This window comes from Camelus dromedarius, chromosome X, assembly GCF_036321535.1.
Source record: "Camelus dromedarius isolate mCamDro1 chromosome X, mCamDro1.pat, whole genome shotgun sequence".
NCBI lineage: Eukaryota > Metazoa > Chordata > Mammalia > Artiodactyla > Camelidae > Camelus > Camelus dromedarius.
Genome location: NC_087472.1, coordinates 2,108,451 through 2,114,115, shown reverse-complemented (window position 1 = coordinate 2,114,115; position 5,665 = coordinate 2,108,451).

The window sequence follows — 5,665 nt, the reverse complement described above, 5'->3', positions numbered from 1 at the left end:
CTTTGGAATGCTGGGAATGAATGCTGGCACCTACCACATAGGCTTAGGGTGATGATTAAAGTAAATGACATGAGTAACACATCCAGCACGGTGCCTGGCCTATAGTCCTGCCCAGTAAATGTCAATGACGATGATAATGACAAGGAAAGTTTATGTAAAGAGTTGTTATCTATGCCAGGGTGGTATTTCTAGTCCAGTTACTAGGGTCAGGTGAGTGCATTTCCCTTAGCTAGCAAATGAAATGTTTTCTAAGTTAAAAATTGATTTTTGCCTACTCTTTCTCAAAAAATGTGTATCTTAAAATTATTATAAAACATACCAAAAAGTATACAAATCATGACTATCAGATCAAGGATTCTAAAGTAAAGTATAATTCGTACTCGGGAGAAAACATTTAAAGAAGAAATAGCACCAATATCACACAACCTCCTCAAAGAACAGAAAAAGAAGGAGAATGCTGTCTGACTCATCCCAGGTGGTCAACAGAATGTCGCCAATAAAGCCTGGCTCAGGTATCTTAAGAAAGAAAACCACAGACCAATCTCCACCAGGAACATCCTAAACGCAGCACTCACATTCCCTGTCCAGTGAGTTCCTGAAGAACCCACCCTTGATGAAGAAGTTGGGTCTTCTCCAGGAATGTAAGTTGGCCCACCATTGGAAAATCAGTGTGATTCATCACATCAGCAGGACCAAAAATAGAAATACTGTGATAATCTCAATATATGTCTATTTCTTCAACAAAAGTTTTAATGAAAATTTTCAAAAACACAAAAAACTCAGGAGAAGAGCACAGTGAATTCCCATTTAACAATGATTAAGATACTGGGTTTTTTTAAATTTCATTTTTCTTTGTGGATATATTTTTAAAGTAAATCCCAGACTCTTAAAATTCTCTTCTTTCCTCTATTCTGTTTCTTTCCTTCTTCACACCCTCCCCTCCCAAGGTCTCAAACATTTGTTACAATTCAGTTAAGATATTGTTCTTCATTGAGTGTACATTCATGATTTAATGCTCATGTACTGTGTGTGCTGGCCCCTGAGCTAGGCTCGTTAGCAGAAAGAGAGATCCCCAAATTGGAAAGACTTGGTACCAAATGTGTGGGTCCTTGCCTGATGATTGAGAAAGAATGAATTCTCAGCAGAGGCAGAGGGACAAAGTGAAAGGTTCCTTTATTGGTCAAAAGAGGGAAAGGGAGAGAAATTGCTCAAGTAGGGAGCCATCAGCCAAGATGGCGGATCGAGACAGCTGCAGCTCCGGATTGGGCCATGTAGGGCTTTATCTGGGAAGCTTCTGCCATCATATCCTCATTCTGGGAGTGCTGGAGCCAATCTCCTTTTTTTCCCTGTCCTATTATGGCTTTGTTGGCTGTTGTGATGGCACTGGTCAACTGTCATGGTGCTGGTCGGTGTGTCATTCAACATGCTAATGCATTACATTGGGTGTTCAATGAAGCTTAAGGTCTACTAGAAGTTGAATTCTCCACCATCTTGGGCAATATTGGTTCCAGCTAGTTCTTGTTTCTTCTCTTTACAGCTTTCTCCTGAGACTTAGATAAAGGTAATTGGTTTTTAATTGAGGGAGGGGCAAGGGTATGATCTTGGGGGCAACAGCCTCATTAACATGAGGAGATGGTGAACTCAAGTCCCCCAAAGACCGTCTCCCTAGATTCCACCCTGTCATGAAGGCTTCAAAAGGAAAGGGGGGAGTAATCTCAGTTAATCATTGAGATAGGGCATCGGGGTCATCACCACCCTCCACTGTGTGCAGGCTTGTTGTGTAGGCTTGTCAACTCCTTGTGAATTTTCCCTAGATGCTATCTTGTTCACATGGTTTGTTCATGAGATTACTGAAGGGGAGGCCAGGGAAGACTTCTGATCATCATGCAGTCAGCCCTTTCCTGCTGGTGACAGTTACAGTATCTGTAAAAGGACTCAGGAATGTGCATCAGACAGTGAGCCTGTGACTCTATTGTCTGTATCATCAACTGCTTGGGCTTGCTATTTCATGACTCCGGGAGGCCTGGAAGACTTCCGCTTTTCTATAAACAATAGGCAGGGGTTGGCGGGGTGGGGGGGGGGGCGCAGGGTTCTGCTCTGTCTCAGGCTGGGGACACAACAGTTAGTACGACTCACAGGCTCTCATTGTCCACTAGGTTGGGAGCCCCTGCTCCATTCTCCCATAAGTTTCCATGCCTCTAGCAGTAATAACACAGTTGCACAGCATTTTCTTTATGTGTGTTGGTCCCAGTGGACTATCTGAAAGTAGAGGCTGCTACACCTTTTCTGCCTGCATACCTGGGCCTAGTGCAGATTTGGCAGGAGAGTACTCGTAAATGCTTTTAGAAGAATAAAGGATGTTTATTTGAGGGGACAAAAAGGCTGAAGGAAGCTGTTTGTTTCTGTTTGGTTTGGTTTTTAGTGGAGTTTAGTGGAGCTCTGAGCAAGATTTTAAGGCAAAGGCTAGAGGTTAGTGAAGGTGAGAGGTTCAGGATGGTAGAAAGAGGCCAGTAGCATCAGTGATGTTACACCCTGAAATATAATCTGTTAAAGGGGTGAGGTCTGGAGTACAGAGCTCTGGAAGTTGTTAAGGGGGTTGAAGGGGGCTCTCTGACATCCTAATTTCTCCCTGCTCCCACTTGTCCTTATAGCAGTCATGTGTTATTATTAAGTGTGTCATTCCACACGAAAACCCCTTCATGTTCAAAGTCTCATTTTATCCTTTCCAATGCCACTGAGGGTACTTGAGTCTAACTACCCAAGTGTCTTGCCCATGTCTCACAATTATTAAGTGGCAGGGCCAGAATGTCCACCCATGTCTCTCCAAAATTCACTCTCAGACACTGAGATATACCTGGATTGCAAGGGAGAAATCTAACACAATCTGCCTAGAGACAAAAAAAAAGGAGGCATGGGAGACAGATATCTTATCCGGACTAATGCTCAACACGGCCCACCCTTTCCCCACTCCAATCTTTCATTTCCAATAGTGAAATGCCAAGATGATGGAGAGCAACCTTAGGAAAAGTTTACCAAGAATAAGGAAGTGAAATGATACTCTTCAGTGAAGGTCACTGCAGGAAGTCAAGATGCAACTCTATGATGATAGAATGGGTGGTTTTGTAGTACAGGAAGGAATCTGGGAGTTAGCCATTCCTCACCCAAGACACTGGTGTTTTTACACGAGTCAATGGAATGCTGAAGGCATACGGAGGATAATTATTCAAAGCAAATAAATAGTAAATGGCATCCTGGTACTTAAACCAGGCAGTGTGAAAGCATGATTAGAGTCAATAAAATCTTGAAGACTTTGTTTGTCAACCTTAGATAAAAGACGGAAAATGTATGATTAGAAACAGAAATAAAAATTGCAGAGCAGGCAGTGAACCAAGGTAGGTAGAAAAGTTACAATGATGTAGGGAGAGTCTATATCTCTATTTCTAACCAGATCTCTATAAGTATATCTTTATATCTATATCTGCATCTCTATCCAGGCAGCCGTCTACTTATCTGTCATCTATCTATCTACCTGAGTAGAGAGAGAAGGATGAAAGGAACTGGTACCCCCAACTGAAAGTGGTACATTATGTCTGAGTAGTGGAATTATGTGGGAATTCCATTCCCTTCTTAAATTATATTTTTCATGAAAGTTTTTACACTGAAGATTCATTTATTATTTTAGTAATTGGGACAAAGACTTAAAGGTAGAAGTTCGTTTAAATCAGAGTGCCTCCTATTAGATTACTAGTGGAAAGTAGAATGCTTTTCATTAGCCAACTTCTGGAAGGCTAACCTTAAAAATTCATTAAATGTCCTTGGTACATTATAAGAAATAAGAAACTTGCTATAATGATCTATAGATAGGAGTCATCCGATGCAAGTGTTTTCTGTAGTTGGATGAGAAGTGAAAGGCACCAGTTTAATTTACCCTTAAAACTTTGATACTGAAGGCTCTAGCTCAGTGCTAGAAAAGTCAAAAGATGATATAATTCAATCTTGATTATTCGTCAGGCAGATACTCCATTCTTACCCTTTGTTCTTTTTTTTCATGATTTTTTTCTCTTTTTCACATTTTTGGTCCTTTCTTAACATCCATGGACTACATTTGTGAAACCAAGACACTAGTGTCAGGAAGCCAGTAGATGGAGATGTTGAGCTGCGTCTGTTGATATCAGCCAGGCTGTCATTCCTTGACAAATACAGTGGTTCCCACTTCAGTGGGGTTGAGAGCAACCTGGAGAATTAGTTTAAAATGGAGATTCCCAGTGCCCACCCACAGAGTTGATTCTATAGGCCTTGGATAGTGCTAAGGAATATGGACTTCAGCATGCCCTCTGTCCTATGATCCTGATGCAGGCTGGCCCACGAACCACACCTTGAGAAACTCTGATGTAACTGGCAGTTGTCCCCTGGGCGGGCATATATGGAAACGCTAAGAGAAAGAGCATGAATCAAGAAGGGAACCGAGTAAAACCAAGTCCTGGGGAGCTCTGCCATATAATTTCCCACTGGAGGGGGCAGACCTACTGAAGATACTGAGAAGTGACCAGAAGGACAAGAGGTAACAGAAGAATGTGTAGTTGTGGAAGCCAAAAGAAGATAGAAGGAGGGGAAAGAAAACCAAGGGAGTAGTCCACAGTATTGAATGCTGCTGTGAATTGAGTGAGATGAAGACCAGAGAATATTCATTTGATTTAGCCACATGTAGGCATTTGGTGACTTTTGGGTGAGGGCCATTTTAAGAGATGTGAGGGCCCACATTGGCTTACAGTATGTTAGAGAACACCTGGGAGGTGAGAAAATTGAGGTAACAAGCACAGACAAGTCTTGGTAGACCTTGGACTGCTAGGAGGAGGAGGACGGGGGAGGTAGATTGGTTGGGTGTAGGGCCCAGGGACATTCATTTGAGTTGAAGGAGATTTGAGTATGTGCAAATGTTCATGGGACGGGTGGAAAAGAGAAAGAGAGGCCCAAGACAGAGGACGGAGAGAAATTATGGATGAAATATTGGATGAGGTTCCTGGAAGACAGGAGGCCATGGGACCTAGAACACAGGGGCAGGGCCCTCTCTCCTCTGTGGGACAGGTTTGATAGCAGAAGTCTCTAGGGTTTCTGTCTGAATTGTTTGCTCAGAAAAATAGGTTGAGTGAGTGGCCGAGCATGGCGGAGGATTTGTGAAGGGAGGGAGAAGGATTAAATGTGGAGCAGAGTGGAAAAGGTTGAAAATGGCAAGTGGAGAGAGTGGGTTGACCACATGGAAATGGGATAACTTGGGGGCAATTTGAGGGCCTAGTTGAGGCTGTAAATCGTCAATCCACTGTGGTACACGTTGACCATATTAGGCACTTCTCTGCACCGTGGCAGGAGCCAGCAAAGGAAGAGAGAGCTGCGTTTTCAGAGAAATTGGATTTTACCCAACAAATGCAGCAAAAGCCCAGGAAGTTATAGAGAAGGGGCTGACTGAGATGCTAGACTTTTACTCATGAGAAGACAGGAGGGGCCCTTCGATAGAGGAAAAGGAAAAAGGGCAGTGGAGTGGAACTTCTGATGAGGCTGGCAAATGGTTACAGTGGGGACAACCAGTCTAAAAGTGAGCTGGAAGGATAGGAGGTCGTGGTTCAAGTGCAGGATATCTGAAGGAAGGGTTTGGAAGATGGAGCCACTT